At 36.1% G+C, this 23,868-nt stretch overlaps 1 protein-coding gene across 2 annotated transcripts in view; it reads right to left on the reverse strand.

Annotated features, from left to right (window-relative positions):
• The window catches only part of LOC106082328 (BMP-binding endothelial regulator protein), a 193,413-nt gene that overhangs the window by 120,465 nt on the left and 49,080 nt on the right, over positions 1-23,868 (reverse strand). The window contains exon 1 of one of the 2 annotated variants that reach the window (XM_059370530.1): positions 21,941-21,964. The exons of the other annotated variant lie outside the window; for it this stretch is intronic. The gene's annotated coding sequence lies outside the window, so the exon portion shown is untranslated. Of the gene's footprint in view, positions 1-21,940; positions 21,965-23,868 lie in introns of those variants that run through there. 2 annotated transcript variants of the gene reach the window in all.

Raw genomic sequence — 23,868 nt, forward strand, 5'->3', positions numbered from 1 at the left:
TGAGATATTACTCAATGACTTCTACAATGTTCAGCATTCATTTATGGTCCGAATCGGACTATAACCAGATATAGCTCCAATGGCATAACAGCCATTATTAAATATTCTTTGTTTGCCTAAAAAGAGATACCGCGCATAGAGGTCGACAAATGCGATCCATGGTGGAGGGTATATGAGATGCGGCCCGGCCGAACTTAGCATGCTCTTACTTATTTCTATTCTAGTCCAAACGGCTTGCCTTAGGGCCACATCATTTGGTAGAGAAATTTTACATGGCAAAGCGCCTCAGAGGCGCAGAGGTTAGCACGTACGCCTATGAAGTCGAACGCTTGGGTTCAAATCCTGGCGTTTACATCAGTGGTGGTTTTTCTCTTACTAATGCTGGTAATATTTGTGAGGTAGCCTGCCATGTTAAAACTTCTATACCCTTCGGACTCGTCATAAAAAACGAGGCCTCTTATCATTGAGCTTGCAAATACAAATGCAAATTTTGCCCATGAACATTCCACTAAGGAACAGGGGCAATCTTCTCACATATCACTGAGTGCTGAACGAATCAAATGTTTAAGCTCAGGGTCCTCCTTTTTATAGCCGAGTCCGAACGGCATGCCGCAGTGCGACACCTTTTTGGAGAGAAGTTTTCATGGCATAGTACCTCACAAATGTTGCCAGTATTAGGAGGGGAAAACCACCGCTGAAAATTTTTTCTGATGGTCTCGCCTGGATTCGATCCCAGGCATTCAGCGTCATAGGCGGACATGGTAACCTCTGCGCTACGGTGGCCTCCTTCATTGAGCTTAAAAACTTTAAACGGACTACACTCATTCATATGAGTGTAGTCCGTCCAGAAACAAAATTTCAGCTATGGCTTTCCCCTCTAATATTGGGGACATTTTTGAGGTACTATGCCGGACTCGGCTTTGAGCTAAAACTTGAATAGGACAGCGCTCTTTGATAGGCGAGAAGTTTGCCCCAGTTCCTTACTGGAATATTCATGGGCAAATTTGCATTTTCTATGTTTCTCATAAGAGACCACGACAATCTATGCGCCACTGTGGCCTTCTCTATATACTCTACTAAAATTGTTCCCTTGTTTTCAAGTCTTCACTGGGACAAACTAGTATACTCTAGATTGTGCCGCTTGAGGGCTACATATGTGACGACGTACTATTTGCGCAATTGACTGCAGTTAGCATACAAACAAAACGAAATTTGTACGTGTTAAACTTCAAAAATTGTCGCCACTAAGACGGAACATGATACTTACGACCGCGTACATGAACACATTATTGGAAAACATTTTTCTTTTTTTTGTTATATTGGCAGCACTGGCAGCGGCAACAAAAGCAACAGCCCCCTGAACTGCACCAAACATGCATTGCCACAAATGAGCGAAGCCAGCTCGGAAATAATTTTCCATAATCCACATCAGCGATTAGAACGAAACAAAAACACTTAAATCTCAAATTGCTTGGTGACAAGCTTTAGCTGCAGTTGCGGACCAACGAACAACATAAGGGACTGTCAGTTTCTTGTTGAAATGAATTTGATTTAGAAGTTTAGAGTTACATTTTATTCTTGTGAAAAATGGAACATAAACATGATAGAGATATAATTTTAGGAAAATTAAATGATTATAATAAGATTTTTATACCCACCACCTAAGGATGGGGGTAATTCATTTTGCCAAACAGTTTGCAACACATCGAAATATCCATTTCCGATCCTACAATATAAAGACTATATATATTCTTGATCTAAGATGATCTAGCCATGTCCGTCCGTCTGTCCGTCTGACTGTTGAAATCACGCTACAGTCAGTAAAAATTGAGATATTGGGCTGCAACTTTGCACAGATTCTTTTTTTTTTCATCAATAAGCAGGTAAAGTTCGGAGATGGGCTATATCGGACTATATCTTGATATAGCCCCCATATAGACCGATCTGCCGATTTAGGCTCTTAGGCCCATAAAAGCCACATTTATTATCAGATTTTGTTGAAATTTGAGATAGGGACTTGTGTTAGGCCCTTCGACATCCTTCTTCTATTTGCCCCAGATCGGTCCAGATTTGGATATAGCTGCCATATAGACCGATCCTCCGATTTAGGGTCTTAGGCTCATAAAAGCCACATTTATTATCCGATTTCGCTGAAATTTGGGACAGTGATTTGTGTTAGGCCCCTCGACATCTTTCGGCAATATGGCACAGATCGGTTCAGATTTGGATATAGCTGCCATATAGAGCGATCTCTCGATTTAAGGTCTTGGGCCCATAAAAGGCGCATTTGTTGTCCAATTTCGCCGAAATTTGGGACAGTGAGTTAAGTTGGACCCTTCGCCATATTTCTGCAATATGGCACAGATCGGTTCCGATTTGGATATAGCTGCCATATAACCAATCTCTCGATATAAGGCCTTGGGATCAGCAAAGGCGCATTTATTGTCCGATGTCGCTGAAATTTGGGACAGTTAGTTAAGTTAGGCTCCTCGACATCTTTCTGCAATATGGCACAGATCGGTTCAAATTTGGATATAGCTGCCATATAGACCGATTTCTCGATTTAATGTCGCTGAAATTTGAGACAGTGAGTTATGTAAGGCCCCTCGATATCTTTCTGCAATATGGCACACATCGGTTCAGATTTGGATATAGCTACCATATAGACTGATCTCTCGATTTAAGCTCTTGGGCCCATAAAAAGCGCATTGATTGTCCGATTTCGCCGAAATTTGGAACAGCGAGTTAAGTTAGGCCCCTCGACATCTTTCGGCAATATGGCACAGATCAGTTCAGATTTGGATATAACTGCCATATAGACCGATCTCTCGATTTAAGGTTTTTGGGCCATAAAAGGCGCATTTATTGTCCGATGTCACTGAAATTCAGGACAGTGAGTTGTGTTAGACCCTTCGACATCTTTCTGCAATTTGGCCAAGATCGGTTCAGATTTGCATATAGCTTGCCATATAGAGCGATTTCTCGATATAAGGTTTTGGGCCCATAAAAGGCACATTTATTGCCTGATGTCGCCGAAATTTGAGACATTGAGTTGTGTTAGAACCTTCGACATCTTTCTGGAATTTGGCCCAGATCGGTCCAGATTTGGATATAGCTGCCATATGGACCGCTTTCGCTTTAGATCCGTGTGTCCAAGTTCGAGTCACGGCAGGACTCTGCCGAATTATTTTTTTTATTTATTTATTTTTTTTTTTTGTCTGGTAGGACGAAGTTTATTTATTTCATAATTTTCGTTTGCTTCTCTATCGAGACGAGCTTTGTGATCGAAGATTTTTTGCAATGGAAAAGGAAAATATCTTCAATCACTAAGCTCGTTCCGAAAGAGAAAAAATAAACAAAAAATTACAAAATATTTAAATTTTGCAAAATTAGAATTTTTGAAAGAATTCATTCAACAACAAGCTCAAGAACAACATTTTTAAATTTTTCCAAAATTTTTAAATTTTTTCAAAATTTTTAAATTTTTTCTAAATTTTGAAACTTTTAAATTCTTTCAATATTTTTAAATTGTTTCAAAATTTTTTAATTTTTTCAAAATTTTTAAATGTTGTCCGTATTTGTAAATTATTTCAAAATATTTAAATTTTTTCAATATTTTTAAATTGTTTCAAAACTTTCTAATTTTTTCAAAATTTTTTTTTTTAAATGTTTAAATATTGTCCGCATTTGTAAATTATTTAAAAATTTTTAAATTTTTTCAAAATCTTTAAATTTTTTCAAAAGTTTTAAATTTTTTCAAAAACTTTAAATTTTTTCAAAGTTTTTAAATTTGTTTCAAAATTTTTAATTTTTTTTCAAAAATTTTCAAATTTTTTTAATTTTTTCAACATTTTTAAACATTTTTCGAATTTTTAATTTTTTTGAAAATCTTAAAATTTTTAAATATTTTCAAAATCTTTAAATTGTTTCAAAATTTTTAAATGTTTTCAAAATTTTAAAATTTTTTCAATATTTTTAAATTGTTTCACAATTTTTGAATTTTTTCAAAATTTTTAATTTTTTTTCAAAATTTTTCAAATTTTTTTAATTTTTTCAAAACTTTTTAAACATTTTCCGAATTTTTAAATTTTTTCAAAATCTTTAAATTGTTTCAAAATTTTAAAATTTTTTCAAAATTTTTAAATGTTTTTAAAATTTTTATATTTTCTCAAATTTTTTTCAAAATTTTTAAATTTTTTTCAAAATTTTTAAATTTTTTTCAAAATTTTTAAATTTTTTCAAAATTTTTAATTTTTTTTTCAAAATTTTTAAATTTTTTTTTTTTAATTTTTTCAAAATTTTTAAATATTTTCCGAATTTTTAAATTTTTTCAACATTTGAAATTTATTCAAAATTTGAAATTTTTTTAAAATTTTAAAAATATTTTCCGAATCTGTAATTATTTAAAAATTTAAAATTTGTATACCCTCCACCATAGGATGGGGGTATACTAATTTCGTCATTCTGTTTGCAACACCTCGAAATATGCGTCTGAGACCCCATAAAGTATATATATTCTTGATCGTCATGATATTTTAAGTGGATCTAGACATGTCCGTCCGTCTGTCGAAAACACGCTAACTTTAGAAGGAGTAAAGCTAGCCGCTTGACATTTTGCACAAATATTTCTTATAAGTGTAGGTCGGTTGGGATTGTAAATGAGCCATATCGGTCCATGTTTTGATTTTGCTGCCATATAAACCAATCTTGGGTCTTGACATCTTGAGCCTCTAGAAGGCGCAATTCTCATCCGATTGGAGTGGCATTTTGCACGACCTGTTTTGTTATGATATCCAACAACTGTGCTAAGTATGGTTCAAATCGGTTCATAATCTGATATAGCTGCCATATAAACCGATCTTGGGTCTTGACTTCTTGAGCCTCCAGAGGGCGCAATTCTCGTCCGATTTGACTGAAATTCCGCACGTTGTGTTTTGATATTACTTCCAATAACTGTGCTAAGTATGGTTCAAATCGGTTCATAATCTGATATAGCTGCCATATAAACCGATCTGGGGTCTTGACTTCTTGAGCCTCTAGAGGGCGCAATTCGTATCCGATTTGGCTGAAATTTTGCATGAGGTGTTTTGTTATGACTTCTAATGACTGTGTTAAGTATGGCGCAAATAGGTCTATAACCTGATAAAGCTGCCATATAAACCGATCTTGGATCTTGACTTCTTGAGCCAATAGAGCCCGCAATTCTCATCCGATTTGGCTGAAATTTTGCATGAGGTGTTTTGTTATGACTTCCAATGACTATGCCAAGTATGATTGCAATCGGTCTATAACCTGATATAGCCGTCATATAAACCGATCTGGGATCTTGACTTCTCGAGCCTCTAGAGGGCGCAATTTTCATTCGATTTGGCAAAAAATTTTGTACACTGGCTTCTCTCATGACCTTCAACATACTTGTCTAATATTGTCTGAAACGATCAATAGCTTGATACAGCTCCCATAAAAACCGATCTCCCAATTTTGCTTTTTGAGCCCCTACAAGGCGTAATTCTTATCCAAATGAACTGAAATATTACACAATGACTTCTACAATGTTCAGCATTCATTTATGATCCGAATCGGATCATAAATATTCATCGGATCGGATCGGATCGGATCATAAATATTCAATTCGAATATTCAATATTCGTTGTTTGCCTAAAAAGAGATACCGCGTATAGAACTCTACAAATGCTATGCATGGTGGATGATATATAAGATTCGGCCCGGCCGAACTTAGCACGCTCTTACTTGTGTCTAAATGGAGTTGACCTTTACATTTTAACTTTCATGGTTTTGATATATTTCCCATTATAAAAATATTAAAATTTCTTCTTTTAAATAATTTCTTTGTCTATAAGTTTTTAGTTTTTAGCTCATTTTAACCTTTTAAATTTACAAAATATGTCTTAACATTAAGAGAATGCTTTTTTACGCTCCCTTAACGTTTAACTTTAACCATATGCCACCAAAGGAGTCAACTTTTTATTCGAAGGCATGAGGATGAAAAAAAAAATTCGCCAAACAATGACATCAACTAAAAGTCCATGCCATGCTGTTCGGTTGAGCACACCAAACGATCTTCACATACTTGGCACAACTTGGCACAAACTCTTGTTGGCCCTCTTTTGCGGCAGTGCAGTCAATAAATTGTTGCACTCGACAAAGATGTTGAGAATGTCGTTGCCCATGTTGTAGTTCTTCGTTTTGTTTTTGCCGTTTTCCTTAATTCAATTAACAACATTTACAACAAAATAAAATAAAGATTTGTCGCTCTTCATTGAAGGCCTCAGCCTAGATCAACATCAACAAAGGAAGGGATATGAGATGCCAAGAAAATAAAAAAAAAAAACAAATACTGAAGAAAATCCAGCAGTTGGGAAGGAGGTGACTTTTGTTATACCCTACACCATTTTTAGGAGATTTCTCTCAATTTGAGTGAGATAATGCAGGTCTGCAGACGTACCAGGACTATACCCATTTGTATGGGAGTTTATGTCCTTAATTTAAACTGCCAATCCTTTATGATTCATATTTTGATCTTACAAATGTTTGAAAAACTAAACCAGCAGTGATGGTGTAGGGTCTTTAGACTCTCTCCCACTACCTTTGCCACCTTCTGCCATCAGCCTCATAAAAAAAGTCTCCTTGCTATACCAAAGGCCATTGCACAGTTGCACCAAAATGTTATGTGAATATTGTGATCCCATGGAGGCAGCAAAACAAGTCATTAAACCAAGATCAGAGTGTGGTAATCCCAAGCGAGTAGCGATAATAAACAAATGGCGCCAACAAATATTTACTTTCCACACAAAAGCCATGCGATGGCCCCGAAGGAGCCCGTAAACAAAACATCAACTATGCGCCCAAGACATGGCAATGGGAATCTGTTAAAGATGCTGCAATAACCTCAGGCAAGGGGAACTGATGGGGAAGAAGATGTCTTGGCTGAAATGCTTTCGAGGTAGGAAGACAAACTTGCTGAGATCTTTACGGAGTATGCAACTTGTAAATGAAACAAAAATGCACCTTCCTCAACATTGTTGTTGTGACATGCAGTAGTGGAGAAAAACGTGTGGCAAATGGATGATTCCATTAACGTTTAACCAAAAGATAGTACTTTTGTTAAGAATAGGCAATCCGTATCAATTGAAGCGAGCTTGTCTGTATAAACATGAGTTTTAACATAGCCCCACAAAAATTGTCTAAAGGCATTAAATAGCACGATCTAGGCGATCAATTGACCGATTCCGAACGTGAAATTAAATGTTCACCGAACACACCTCTCAATAAGTCCATTGATACGCATGCTGTGTGGTATATGGCACCGACTTGTTGAAACCACATGTCATGCAAGTCAAGCTCTTGGATTTTGGGCAAAAAAAATCTCACGATAGCGCTCACCATTCATTCACATTTACGTTACGATTCGCATCATCTTCGAAGAAGTACGGTCCAATGATGCCACCAGCCCATAAACCGCACCAAACTGTGAGTTTTTCTGGATGCATTGGTAGCTCCAGCAGCTGATCTTCACTTCAAAATCGACAATTCTGCTTATTTACAAACCCATTGAGCCAAAAATGAGCTTCGTCATAAACTGGAAGAAGCGCGCGATGAACTTTCTTAACAGAGCACGCCTTGTTCGTTTGTAAGACGATTCATGGTTAAATTATAGACCAAACTGAAGATGTTTGACAGTGACATAAAACACAAAACTTGGGTGAAACTTGTTAAAGCCAGTGTTGTGCCAAAAAGATAATAGCTAAAAAATCACCCTTTATATATATTGGTTTGCCCAAAAAGTAATTGCGGATTTTTCATATAGTCGGCGTTGACAAATTTTTTCACAGCTTGTGACTCTGTAATTGCATTCTTTCTTCTGTCAGTTATCAGATGTTACTTTTAGCTAGCTTTAGAAAAAAAGTGTAAAAAAATATATTTGATTAAAGTTCATTCTAAGTTTTATTAAAAATGCATTTACTTTCTTTTAAAAAATCCGCAATTACTTTTTGGGCAACCCAATATTTCTGATCGATGTAAAATTCTAAGACAATTTAACGATGTCCGTCATGCTACAAAAAAATGCAAATTTTTCCCAAGAACATTCCAATAAGGAACAGGGGCAAACTTCTCACATATCAATGAGTGCAGTCCGATTCAAGTTTAAGCTCAATGATAAGGGGCCTCCGAGTCCGAACGGCGTGCCACAGTGCGACACCTCTTTGGAGAGAAGTTTTACATGGCATAGTACCTCAGAAATGTTGCCAGCATTAGGAGGGGCAAACCATCGCTGAAAATACATTTCTGATGGTCTCGCCAGGATTCGAACCCAGTCGTTCAGCGTCATAGGCGGACATGTTAACCTCTCCGCTACGGTGGTAATCATGCTACAATCTTTAAAAGTTGAGTTGAAATTTTGCACAAAATACCACTCCCCCAAATTGGTTCATGTCTGGTATTATGTCTCACTTAAGTGTCGGTATCTGCAAGACGTGAAAGCCTTGCAATGACAAAGGAAATGCACTAACGTCTCATCATATTTGGGAGAGTTTTGGGGTTGAAGCGGCCCGCTAGGTACATAGACTCAACTTATAGAGACCCATATTCCTATTCTACCCTCCAATACCTTTCATTTCATACCTATAATGGTCCGATCGGTCCACTTTTATTTTTGGGTAGTACTTTTCGGGTAGGGGGGAGGGTCCGCCCCCCCCCCCCCCCCCCCTTCCGGTATCAAAAATATATATAGCCTATGTTTGCTTCCAAGGAAATTTTCGAGAAAATCGGATTTTCTGTTTTTGAGTCTTTACACTACAAACACATAAACCGAGTCCTATATAGTCGTGATTGGCTAAAATGCCCATTTGGTGCGTTTTTGGGGGGTGGGGTAACCCCCTATACTTCGACCTTATCTTGTATGCCAGATTCGTGATATACCCCCGAATACCTTTCATTTGACCCCCATATTGATAGGATCGTTCAGATTGACTGTTTGGAGGAGTTTTGGGGTTTGGGCGATTTTCTGGGTACTTGGACCCAAATTTTATAACCATATTCTTATTCTACTCTTCAATACCTTTCATTTGATACCCACATTGTCCCGATCGGTACAATTTTATTTTTAGGTAGTACTTTTGTGTTAAGGGGAGGGTCCGCCTCCCCTTCTTAATTTTACTTTATTTTATTTTAGTTTTTTATTTTTGTTTTTGTTTTTATTTCATTTTATTTTATTTTATTTTATTTTATTTTATTTTATTTTATTTTATTTTATTTTATTTTATTTTATTTTATTTTATTTTATTTTATTTTATTTTATTTTATTTTATTTTATTTTATTTTATTTTATTTTATTTTATTTTGTTTTATTTTATTTTATTTTATTTTATTTTATTTTATTTTATTTTATTTTATTTTATTTTATTTTATTTTATTTTATTTTATTTCATTTTATTTCATTTTATTTTATTTTATTTTATTTTTTTTTATTTTATTTTATTTTATTTTATTTTTTTTAATTTTTTCTTTAATTTTTTTAATTTTATTATTTTATTTTATTTCATTTTATTTTATTTTATTTTATTTTATTTTTTTATATTTTTTTATATTTTTTTATATTTTATTTTATTTTAAGGTTCCTTCCCAAATCCCGTGGATTGTCGCCTATCACTTCACCTAGAAATTATTCAATTTGGTCATGGTAGATATGTCAGGCTACATGAAATGCTATATCCCGATAAACGATGACAACAATCGCAAAACTTTAGTCAAAACGGCATTTAAGTCAAACTAGGCCCAATCTCCTCATGTTTTTGTTTTAGACCAACGACGACATCATCAATACAAGAACAGATCGATCTTTTTGTTGGTCCACAACAACAATAACAACAACAAACCTCCGAGGTTTGTGACCTGGCCAAATGAAGAGTTGAGAATGACGTTGATGACGAGGGAAACAAATCAATGATCTTTGATTTACATACGACAGTTTTGTGTTGTAAAAAGCTGTCTTTGAGGTTTTTTTAATTCGTTTTCTGAGACTAGCTATTCGTGTTTTTTGTGGGATTACTTGAATCAGAGTTGCCGCATCTCGGCATAGGCACACACAAGCAATTGATGTTTTGCCATAAACTACGACCAATGTAGACAATTTAATGCCAAAATGGTTTTTAACGTACAACGAGGGAGGTGTGATAAGGAGGGAAAATATTACAATTTTAGTTATAATTTATTTTTTTATTTTTATAACGTAACTGAAGTTTAGAAGTGAAATGTATGCAATGTAAACCCGATAGCTTAATTTGAATCCTTATAGAGCGCAGTTTTTAAAAATTTGATTGAAATATGATGTGTGAGGTGCAATTATCACCTTCATTGCTAGGAGATGATATTCAATCTGATATATACTCATGGAGGTATTTACGTTTCCCTTAATCCCCAAACCACCTGATTTAGCTTCCTGAGACCCGATTCAGCCGAAACTTGATATTTTGGTACACTTTTTTCAAAACCTCAATTTGTTCCAAAACTAAAATTCACTCAGAAATTTTTTTAATTTGTTTTTCCCATTTCCCTATATTCTCATACGATCCTCCACAGGAAACCACACACTAAGCCATTGCAATGGCATTATAAATCTTTCTGTCCAAATCAATGTTTTCCACATTTTGGCTGTAACATAAAACAATCCAAAGCAAAATCAATGAAATGGAGCCCTTAAAATGTTGACATCTTTCAAGGAGAAGTATTGCATTGCGTATCGTAAAAACAAAAACTTCTCCATGCTTGTGGTTGAGTACCAGACAGACTTTACGTTACATGAAAATCCATTAAAATCTCGTTTAAATGGACAGAGAATTGAAGAGAAAAAAAAAACCAACTGCCGAATGATGGAACCATGGAAGTGAATAGTCAATCAGGCACAGTGGGATGCCAGTAAATGAATGAAAAAAGGGAAGCAAGTAAAGATATCTAGAGACAGTTTTGTAAACAAGGAGTAATTCTTAAGATGATTTTTGCATCAATGGGTAGCCTGAGTTTTTAAAATGAGCTACAAAAATACCGATCTCGAAGTTTGTCTTCTGAGCCTATTGAGAGCGCAATTATTATTTAATTTGCCTGTAAATTTCGAGGTGATAACTTCATAAAGCCCATTTATATTTGAAAAAGTGATTTAAAGAACTTCAAAAATGCGATCCATGGCGGAGGGTATATAAGATTCGGCCGAACTTGCGCTTTTATTTTTTTTTTATTTTCTCCCACTGTTCAATGTGACGTCCGATCTCTCGATTTTACTTCTTGGCCCACTACAGGGCGTAATTCTTAACCTATTTGGCTGAAGTGTTGTACCAAGTACTTTGTGGAGACTTCTAACTCACGGGCTTGGAACGTAAGGGAGCTATATCAGGTTAATTGTTATATAGGTCTTTAACCTGATAAGCCGTATCCACCTATAACCTAATATTGCTCCCTTATGAATCAATCTCCGGAGTCTAATCTAACTCTACCTCGATAAAGCAGAAATTTTTTACTCTACTCTACCTCTATTCTACCTTTACTCTACCTCTACCTCTATTCTACCTTTACTCTACCTCTACTCTACCTCTACACTTCCTCTACTCTACCTCTACTCTACCTCTACTCAACCTCTATCTATCCCTACTCTACCCCTACTCTTCTTCTACTCTACCTCTATTCTAACTCTACCCTACCTCTACCCTACCTCTACTCTACCTCGACTCTACTCTACTCTACCTCTACTCTACCTCTACTCTACCTCTACTCTACCTCTACTCTACCTCTACTCTACCTCTACTCTACCTCTACTCTACCTCTACTCTACCTCTATTCTTCCTCTACTCTACCTCTATTCTACCTCTACTCTACCTCTATTCTTCCTCTACTCTACCTCTACTCTAACTCTACCCTACCTCTACTCTACCTCGACTCTACCTCGACTCTACCTCTACTCTACCTCAACTTTACCTCTATTCTTCCTCTACTCTACCTCTACTCTAACTCTACCCTACCTCTACTCTACCTCGACTCTACCCCTACTCTACTCTACTCTACCTCTACTCTACCTCTACTCTACCTCTACTCTACCTCTACTCTACCTCTATTCTACCTCTACTCTACCTCTATTCTTCCTCTACTCTACCTCTACTCTACCTCTACTCTACCTCTACTCTACCTCTACTCTACCTCTACTCTACCTCTACTCTACCTCTACTCTACCTCTACTCTACCTCTACTCTACCTCTACTCTACCTCTACTCTACCTCTACTCTACCTCCACTCTACCTCTACTCTACCTCTACTCTACCTCTACTCTACCTCTACTCTACCTCTACTCTACCTCTACTCTACCTCTACCTCTACCTCTACTCTACCTCTACTCTACCTCTACTCTACCTCTACTCTACCTCTACTCTACCTCTACTCTACCTCTACCTCTGCCTCTACCTCTACTCTACTCTACTCTACTCTGCTCTACTCTACTCTACTCTACTCTACTCTACTCTACTCTACTCTACTCTACTCTACTCTACTCTACTCTACTCTACTCTACTCTACTCTACTCTACTCTACTCTACTCTACTCTACTCTACTCTACTCTACTCTACTCTACTCTACTCTACCTCCACTCTACCTCCACTCTACCTCTACTCTAACTTTTCCAATACTATCCATGGTTGAGGGTTTATAAGATTCGGCTGAGTCGAACTTCATGCCTCTTTACTTTTCTTGTTTTATTTCATCCCACTGTGCTTTGTCTTCCGCCTTTAGTTGAGTCATTGATTGCAGCACATCACTGAACTGCACTGGCCCATAGAAGTGCTTCGTCTTACTTCCAATTGCTATTCCTTTATTTATCACAATGTTCTCTTATTTTGCAATTTTGTTGGCGATAACGTCTAACAGGATATCCATGCAATGGCATACTCCACACCACAGCAGTACTACAGCCAGAACCACCACAACCATAAAATAGTTTGGCCATAAAGGATGCGGTGAATAAATTAATGGAGCTCATGAAATCAAATTGTAACTCTCCCAAGGAGCACAGTTATCGTCAAGAGTTTGCGGTAGGTAAAACAATTGCCAAGGGAAACCTTGAACGGTGAATACGATTGAAGATATGGCCAATCATAAAATTGTTTTAAGATCATGGTGAGCTATAAAAGAAGTTGGAATAGACATGATATGGCACAAAGCTAAAATGTAGCATTTTAAGCGAACATCAATAGATGGCTAATGGTTTAAATGCTGCTCAAAAGATTACGCAAAGGAATTTTAAAATGAGTTTTGAAAAGTAAGGACTAATGGAAAACAAGAAGGGAAGAGAGGGAAGAATTTGCCACCACAACTTTTATAAAAATTTGTTGCAACATAAAATTTAACGCATTAGGGTTAAAGGAAATTAATTTATTGACAAATTTCTACAATATCTCTTCCCAGAAGAAAGAGAGATAGACCCAGTGAAAAGTATAGCGATCGACTCAGAATAACTTTCTGATTCGATTTAGCTATGTCTGTCTGTCCATCTGTCTGTCCGTCTATCTGTTCGTCTGTCTGTCCGAGTGTCTGTCTGTTTGTTCGTCTGTCCGTCAGTCTGTCCGTCTGTCTGTCCGTCTGTCTGTCTGTCTGTCTGTCCGTCTCTCTGTCTGTCCGTCTGTCTGTCTGTCTGTCCGTCTCTCTGTCTGTCCGTCAGTGTGTCCATGTTAATTTGTGTGCAAAGTACAGACCGCAGTTTTCATCCGATCGTCTTAAAATTTGGCACAGGCATGTTTTTTGGCCCACAAACGAAGTCTATTGAAATTGGAAAAACTCGGTTCAGATTTCGATATAGCTCCCATATATATGTTCGTTCAATTTGGAGTAATAATGCATTAAAATGGTCATTTGTTAACCGATTCTCACGAATTTCAGCACGAAGAATTTTCTCTTGACTCTTGACATTATAGGCGAATTTCATGGAAATCGGTTCAGATTTGGATATAGCTCTCATATATAATATATATATACATATCGCCCGATTTTAACTTTAGAGCCATATCTTGCCAAAATTTTATACAACGCTTTCCTCGACAACCACTTCAATACCTGAGAAGTTTGCTCGAAATCGATTCAGATTTCGATATAGTTTCCATATATATGTTCGTCCGATTTTGAGAAATATTGCAATAAAGTGCTCATTTGTTAACCGATTCTCTTGAAATTTGGCAGAAGGGATTTTCTTATGACTGTCGACATTACTGGTGAAATTCATAGAAATCGGTTCAGATTTCGATATAGCTGTGAAATTTTCACAGATTGTTTAGGTTGGTCTGGAAGGAAACACAGGCTATATAATTTTTTGATATCGGAAGGGGGGCGGACTCTCCCCCTTACACAAAAGTGCTTTCCACAAAAAAAAGTAGACCGATCGGGATAATATGGGACTCAAATGAATGGTATTCAGGAGTAGAGTACGAATTTCATATTATAAATTGGGTCCAAGTTACTAGGGGGCCTCCCCAACCCCACAAAACATAAAAAAACCCCTTTTTGGGACGATCATGACAATATGGGACTCAAATGAAAGGTATTCGGGAGTAGATTACGAATATGGGCAGTAAGGAGAAAAAGGCTTTATAATTTCTTGATTTCGGAAGGGGGCGGACCCCTCACCCTTTAACCCAAAATCAAAAGTGAACCGATCGGAACAATATGGGTATCAAAAGAAAGATACTGGAAAATAGAATACGAATTTGGTATTAAAATTTGGGTCTAAGTACCCATCGGGCAGCCCCAACCCCAAAATTACCCCAAACAGACATATTGGACGTTCATGTCAATATGGGCCTCAAATGAAAGATATTTGGGAGTAGAATACGAATCTGGCATACAAAATCAGATCGAAGTATATGGTATAACAGCTATTTGATGTTTAAATTAATTGATTTTCGGGACAATTATACTAATTTTTGGGGCAAAGTCCTTGGGGTCCACCCCACCCTCAAACACAACTTATTTACCGATTATGCCATTGTGGGGCTCATATAAAATGTATTTGAAAGTCAAGCACGAAGTGTATATTCACATTTAGGGCGAAGTGTCTCTCTAAAACTCAAAAGAAAGGTATTTGGGAGAGGAGTAAAAATTTACCCAGGAATCGAGAAGGGGGGCAGACCCTCCCCCTTACGCCAAAAGTACTATCAAAAAACAAAACTGGACCGATCGGGACAGTATGGGATTCAAATGAAAGGTATTCAAAAGTAAAGTTCGAATTTCATAAAAAAAAGTAGGGTCCAAATAAATGGGGGACCTCCCCAGCCCCAAAACCCCTTAAAATAGATTTATGTGATGATCATGACAATATGGGACTCAAATGAAAGGCATTCGGGAGTAGATTACGAATATGGTCAGGAAGTAGGAATAGGCTTTATAATTTATTGATAATGGAAGGGGGCGAACCCTCCACCGTTACCGCAAAAACACCACCCAACATCAAAAGTGGACCGATCGGGACAATATGGGAATCAAATGAAAAGTATGCGGGAGTAGATAACGAATCTGGTATACAAATTCATGTCGAAGTATAGGGGGTCACACCACCCCCGGCACATTAGCCGATCACGGATTTATGGGACTCGGTTTGTTTGTTGCGTATAGACTGAAAAACAACAGAACCTATTTTCTCGAAATTTTCGCATATTGTGTAGGTTGGTCTGGAAGGAAACACAGGTTATATAATTTTTCAGTATCGGAAGGGGGACGCACCCTCCCCCTTATGCCAAAAACACCACCCAAAATTAAAAGTGAACCGATCGAGACAATATAGGTACCAAATGAAAGGTATTGGAGAGTAGAATACGATTATGGTATTAAAATTTTAGTCTAAATACCCATCGGGGCGCCCCAACCCCAAAACTCCACCAAACAGACATATTGGACGTTAATTTCAATATGGGGCTCCAATGAAAGGTATTCGGGAGTAGATTTCGAATCTGGAATACAAAATCAGAACGAAGTATAGGGGGTCATACTTCGTTCTGATTTTGTTTGCCAGATTCGAAATTCGATTCAGGGTTGGGGCGCCCCGGTGGGTCCTTAGACTCAAATTTTAATACCATATTCGTATTCCACTCTCCAATACCTTTCATTTGATACTTATATTGTCCCAATCGGTCCGCTTTTGATTTTGGGTTTTGTTTTTGGCATAAGGGGGAGGGTCCGTCCCCCGTCCGATATCGAAAAATTATATAGCCTATGTTTCCTTCCACCCCTCAAAACGCCATTAGACCCATTATGACTATTTGCTATTTGGCTGAACCGATTTTCTTCAAATTTTAATAGATAGTGTACGTATGTGTGGAAGGAAACATAGGCTATATAATTTTTTATATATCGTGTGGAGGCGGACCCTCCCCCTAACCCCAAAAATGCCACCTAATATCCGAAAGTGGTCCGATGGGCACAATAAAGGTATCAAATGAAAGGTATTGGAGACCAGAAAACGAATATGGTATTAGAATTTGGGTCTAAGTCCCCCCCAAAGGGCCCCCCAAAGGGCCCCCCAACCCCAAAACTCCTCCAAACAGATATATTCGATGTTCATCATATTCACATAATCTTTTTATAAAGTTTAAATAAAAATTACAATAACGTGTGCCTTCCCGGAACTGCCATACTTGACCACCTTAATTGGCCAAGTTTTACAACTTTTCACTTTCTGCAGGCTAACTAGAGAAAAAATATAACACCATAAATTTTCCACGTGACAGGAACTCACACATTAATCCCTATAAAATTATACAATTAAATATTCATTTGAAATCGGATAATCTGAATAATTAATCCAAATCCTCCCCCGAACAAAAACTTGTTGTATGTTCCCATAGAAAAACTGATAGCATGGCTGCTAAGCATTCTCCCTAGAATTCGATACGCGGGCAGCTGATTATTGAGTTATTTATGGCACTTGCATTAATTTCTACAATTAGCAGATCAATCAAGTGTAGCTGCCCCGCTGTTGCCTTTAATCTAAATATTATGGAGAAAAAAAAAAATAATAACAAACCCAAACAACTGCTAACAAGGCTTGTCTTCTAAGCCCAGCTTGCTGGCTCGACCGCTTGAAATGAAAATGTTTTGCCAAACGACTTGACGCAACTTGATTTGACTAGCTGGACACATGTAATTGTGGCAATACGCTGTTCAAAACTTGAAAATTAAATCACATCTGTAAGCGTTTTGTATGTGAGATTTGGCCTTAAGGCATATTGAAACATGCAGTCTACCGTTAAATTGTTGGCTGCAATCGCACAAATGGCAATGGCTCAAGAAAAATTACACCGTCATGCATTGACACCCCCATGCCGGGGCACAATATAATTTAATTAAAAATTCAAATTTATTGATTGCAATAAAACAAATAGAGCTAGAGCTTCGTTGGCAGTTGTAACCACCGCCAGTGGTTACAACTGGTGGGAAAATATCTACAAGAAGACTGTCTGTCCATCCATTGCTGCTTTGGTACATTTACTAGCCAGACCGCCCCCTATGTCTGTCTGTCCAGTACTCGATATTTGTTGTACATAATAATAATATTAAAAAATAAATAAATATTTTATTTCGACACTTATTGATGTAAGTGCACGAAAGCTCATTGCTTAAAACATCAACAAGTTGTTCGAAAAAATACAATAATCAATAAAAACGCCTTAGAACATTTATCTTCATTCTAAGAACTGGTTTGCTTTGAAATTTACACACCCCTACTTGAAAGAATATGAGACTGAAAACGGATTCAGTTAAAATCGAAATAAAATACGCCTGAAATAAAAATAAAATAAAATAAAAATAAAATAAAATAAAATAAAATAAAATAAAATAAAATAAAATAAAATAAAATAAAATAAAATAAAAATAAAATAAAATAAAATAAAATAAAATAAAATAAAATAAAATAAAATAAAATAAAATAAAATAAAATAAAATAAAATAAAATAAAATAAAATAAAATAAAATAAAATAAAATAAAATAAAATAAAATAAAATAAAATAAAATAAAATAAAAATAAAATAAAATAAAATAAAATAAAATGAAATAAAATAAAATAAAATAAAATAAAATAAAATAAAATAAAATAAAATAAAATAAAATAAAATAAAATAAAATAAAATAAAATAAAATAAAATAAAATAAAATAAAATAAAATAAAATAAAATGAAATAAAACGAAATAAAATAAAATAATATAAAATAAAATTAAATAAAATAGAATAAAATGAAATAAAATACAATAAATAAAATAAAATAAAATAAAATAAAATAAAATAAAATAAAATAAAATAAAATAAAATAAAATAAAATAAAATAAAATAAAATAAAATAAAATAAAATAATATAAAATAAAATAAAATAAAATAAAATAATATAAAATAAAATAAAACGAAAGAAAATAAAACGAAATAAAATAATATAAAATAAAATAAAATAAAATACAATAAATAAAATAAAATAAAACAAGTAAAAGCGTGCTAAGTTCGGCCGGGCCGAATCTTATATACCCTCCACCATGGATCGCATTTGTCGAGTTGTTTTCCCGGCATCTCTTCTTAGGCTAAAAAGGATATAAGAAAAGAGTTGCTCTGCTATTAAAACGATATCAAGTTATGGTCCGGTTCGGACCACAATTAAATTATATGTTGGAGACCTGTGTAAAATTTCAGCCAATTCGTATAAGAATTGCGCCCATTGGGGCCCACGAAGTAAAATAGAGAGAACGATTTATATGGGATCTGTATCGGGCTATAGACCGATTCAGAACATAATAAACACGTTTGTTGATGGTCATGAGAGGATCCGTCGTACAAAATTTCAGGCATATCGGATAATAATTGCGACATCTAGGGGTCAAGAAGTCAAGATCCCAGATCGGTTTATATGGCAGCTATATCAGGTTATGAACCGATTTGAACCATACTTAGCACAGTTGTTGGGTATTATAACAAAATACTACGTGGAAAAATTCATTCCAATCGGAGAAGAATTGCGCCCTCTAGAGGCTGAAGAAATCAAGACCCAAGATCGGTTTATATGGCACCTATATAAGGTTATGAACCGATTTGAATCATGCTTGGCACAGTTGTTGGATATCATAACAAAACACATCGTGCCAAATTTCAGCCAAATCGGATAAGAATTGCGCACTCTAGAGGCTCAAGAAGTCAAGACCCAAGATCGGTTTATATGGCAGCTATATCAGGTTATGAACCGATTCGAACCATACCTGGCACAGTTGTTGGGTATTAGAACAAAATACTACGTGCAAAAATTCATTCCCATCGGATAAGAATTGCGCCCTCTAGAGGCTCAAGAAGTCAAGACCCAAGATCGGTTTATACGACAGCTATATCAGTTTATTAACCGATTTGAACCATACTTGGCACAGTTGTTGGATATCATAACAAAACACATCGTGCCAAATTTCAGCCAAATCGGATAAGAATTGCGCCCTCTAGAGACTCAAGAAGTCAAGACCCAAGATCGGTTTATACGACAGCTATATCAGTTTATGAACCGATTTGAACCATACTTGGCACAGTTGTTGGGTATTATAACAAAATACTACGTGCAAAAATTCATTCCAATCGGATAAGAATTGCGCCCTCTAGAGGCTGAAGAAGTCAAGACCCAAGATCGGTTTATATGGCAGCTATATAAGGTTATGAATCGATTTGAATCATGCTTGGCACAGTTGTTGGATATCATAATAAAACACGTCGTGCAAAATTTCATTCCAATCGGTTAAGAATTGCGCACTCTAGAGGCTCAAGAAGTCAAGACCCAAGATCGGTTTATATGGCAGCTATATCAAAACATGGACCGATATGGCCCATTTACAATACCAACTGACCTACACTAATAAGAAGTATTTGTGCAAAATTTCAAGCGGCTAGCTTTACTCCTTCGGAAGTTAGCGTGCTTTCGACAGACAGACGGACGGACAGATGGACGGACATGGCTAGATCGACATAAAATGTCGCGACGATCACGAATATAAATACTTTATGGGGTCTCAGACGAATATTTCGAGTAGTTACAAACAGAATGACGAAATTAGTATACCCCCCATCCTATGGTGGAGGGTATAAAAATATCCATGGTTGCCAACCTATAAATAAGTTGGACCCTTATGGGTTTGGTAGTAACCCCTGTGGTAAATGCAAATCAGAAAGGAATGATCTTGAACGAACATAGACAAAAATAGGTTAGATTTAAGTGGCAGTCTGTTATCAGACTCATTTGGACGTTTTCGTCCATTGTGATACCACAGGAACAAAAGAAGGAAGAAGCCTTCTAGTTTCTACAGTTGAACCATCCAGATCGCTTTAAAAAGCCCGACAACTTGCGATCGTTCACATCTAACGCTAAATTAAACAGGTTCTCAAATAAATGAGAACCTAAAGAGGAACTCCTTCTGACTTTCAGTGCGGGACACACGCACAGAAGGTGTTCTTTAGTCTCTTCTTCGATGTTCTCACGGGTTCTGCAAAAGTCGTTGCTGACAACATTCAGTCTGTCAGCATGCTTCCTGATTAGACAATGACTGAGACGTCTGTTCTAGCCAGTGACATCAAAGCGGTGGACCTCTTAAAATCTAGAATAGGCCACAAAGTTCTGGAATTTTGGAAAGTTCTGGAAAATTTTGGAAAGATTGGTCAATTAATGCGCTTGCAGTGGCTCTTGGAGTGATATTTGGGCGATATACTTATATCACAGCTATATCTAAATCTTGGCCTATATCTTTGAAATTCACCAGTACAATTAAGAGTCATAAGAAAGTGCTTCCTGCCAAGTTTCTAGAGAATCGGTTAACAAATGATCACTTTTTTGCAATATTTCTCAAAATCGGACGAACATATATATGAGAGCTATATCGAAATCTGAATCGATTTCGAGCAAACTCCTCAGATACTGTGGCAGTCGTCGAGGAAAGCGTTTTGCAAAATTTTAACCGATCTATATCCAAATTTTAACCGATTTTGACCAAACTCTTTGTATATTGAGGTAGTCCTCGGGGAAAGCGTTGTGCAATATTTTGGCAAGATTGGTCAATAAATGTTATTGCAGTGGTTCCAGGAGTGAAAATCGGCCGATATATATATGAGAGCTATATCTAAATCTGAACCGATTTCCATAAAATTCACCATTACTGTCGAGAGTCGTAAAAAAATCCTTTCTGCCAAATTTCGAGAGAATCGGTTAACAAATGACCATTTTCTTGCATTATTACTGAAAATCGGACGAACATATATGTGGGGGCTATATCCAGATCTAAACCGATTTTTTTCCAATTTCAATAGGCTTCGTCTCTAGGCCGAAAAACATGCCCATAGCAAATTTGAAGACGATCGGATGAAAACTGCGACCAGTACTTTGTACACAAATTAACATGGACAGACGGACAGACAGACAGACGGACGGACAGACAGACGGAGATAGCTAAATCGAAAGTGAAAGTGATTCTGCCGAATTTCGAGAGAATCGGTTAACTAATGACCATTTTCTTGCATTATTACTGAAAATCGGACGAACATATATATGGGAGCTATATCCAGATCTGAACCGATTTTTTTCAATTTCAATAGGCTTCGTCTTTAGGCCGAAAAACATGCCCATAACAAATTTAAAGACGATCGGATGAAAACTGCGACCAGTACTTTGTACACAAATTAATATGGACAGACGGACAGACAGACGGAAGGACGGACATAGCTAAATCGATTCAGAAAGTGATTCTCTGGCGATCGGTATTCTTATCAATGGGTCTATCTCTCTTCTTTTTGGGTGTTACAAACAAATTCACTAAGTTACAATACCCTGTACCACAGAAATGGTGTAGGGTATACAATTTTTTAAAAATTTTGAGACTTGCGAGTCAGCTTACATCCATTTTGGATATTCAACAGCCAGTACATACCTGGAAATAGATAAAAAAATAAAGAAAAAGTGTTAGAAAATGGTAGAAAAACATTTTACAAATTTTCGATAAAGGGTTTAAATTTTCCACAAAAATATTTCCTGCCTTGTTATTTGCACAATTTTTAGTTCTTCCATAATCTGCATAGATTTTATTGAAATTTTCGAAAAAAATAACATTTTGTTTCAAAGTGCAGTAAATGAATCTTATGTTTTATTCGGTTGCCCAAAAAGTAATTGCGGATTTTTCATATAGTCGGCGTTGACAAATTTTTTCACAGCTTGTGACTCTGTAATTGCATTCTTTCTTCTGTCAGTTATCAGCTGTTACTTTTAGATTGCTTTAGAAAAAAGTGTAAAAAAAAGTATATTTGATTAAAGTTCATTCGAAGTATTATTAAAAATGCATTTACTTTCTTTTAAAAAATCCGCAATTACTTTTTGGGCAACCCAATATTTTCTTAATTTTTCCTAAGTTTCAAACTTTTTTTGTGTCATACATCTCCTCTAATCAGTGGCAATAATTTTTGGTCCATGTCTATGAAATGCATGAACTTTCCTTCCCATAATCATTTGCACTGCATGTTCACATTACAAAGAAAACATTGTCACATTGACAACGTCCATCGTGGAGAATGGTCAGTGTCGTACATAAAATAGACAAATTTATTATAATTGATGAAATTGTAGCACAAAACACAATCCACACGTTTCGACAATAAATTCACTAACCATTTATTGGAGTTTGAGCAAATATTGTTGAGTTTTTTGATGTCAACATCATCAGAATGCTTGTCGTGCACTCACGTCGTTTGCTTGGTGTTTCGTTTTTTCTCCTAAATACGGAGTTGGTTTTCTTTCCAAAATGGCCAAAATGGCCTGACTGATTTTGATGTGTTTGTCTATGGTGTTTTGATTGGCGTCTGGTTCTTAGGGGCCCAAATTTGTGCAACAATAATGAAACATTCTGTTCTCGTCTTTGGCGCTGCTGCCCAAAGACTAGGTGCTTAAGTTGCAAATGCAAGTCGATGGGGAGGAGGACGAATGCGATGTGGTGGTGGTGGTATTGGTGTTTGGCCAGTGCTGTTCTTGTGGTCATTGCATTTGGCTGTTAACACAAAAGTATTGACAAGAAACACGAATTTATGGCCATTTAACACCTCAATAAATACATGCTATAAAATCCAATCGATAAATAATTTAAAACTCATAAAACTCACGATTTATACTCCATTTAAAATTGGGGGAATTTTGCCAGTCATTAAATTAAATATTCAAATCAACAAAACCATTAAGTATTTGTATATAAATTAACTAAGTGGTTAGGCATTAAGTGGTGGGGAGGGGACAAGGAAGGGATTTTCCCAATTTATTGAAATGTCCTATGAAAATGATAAAACTTGGAAAAAATTGTATAAAAAATTTTTAACAAAAAAAATTTAAAAATTAAAAAAAAACAAAATTTTTTTAGCCACAACCAAAGGATGGGGGTGTTATCATCTTGTCGTTCCGTTTTCAACTCATCGAATACCGATCTCCCGAATTAAGTTCTGGGGCCCATAAGAGGCTTAATTATTAACTGATTACGCCTCGACATCGATGAGTTATATGGTCCACATCGGTTTATATTTGGATAAACCCACCATATAGACCATTCTCCTGTTTTATAGTCTGCGACGGTGAAACAACGTCCCTGGTGAGTTTGGTCCAGATTCGATATTTTTGATATCGCTGCCTGTCTCATAAAAAACTTATTTTTTCTTTACTTGACGTTATGAGATGAAGTATCCAAAGTTCGGCCCGCCGAACGTTATGCATTTTTATAACCACCACCATTGGATGGGGGCAAACTAATCTAGTCATTCCGTTTGTAACACCTCGAAGTATTGATCTGCG

Source organism: Stomoxys calcitrans, chromosome 5 (genome assembly GCF_963082655.1).
Source record: "Stomoxys calcitrans chromosome 5, idStoCalc2.1, whole genome shotgun sequence".
NCBI lineage: Eukaryota > Metazoa > Arthropoda > Insecta > Diptera > Muscidae > Stomoxys > Stomoxys calcitrans.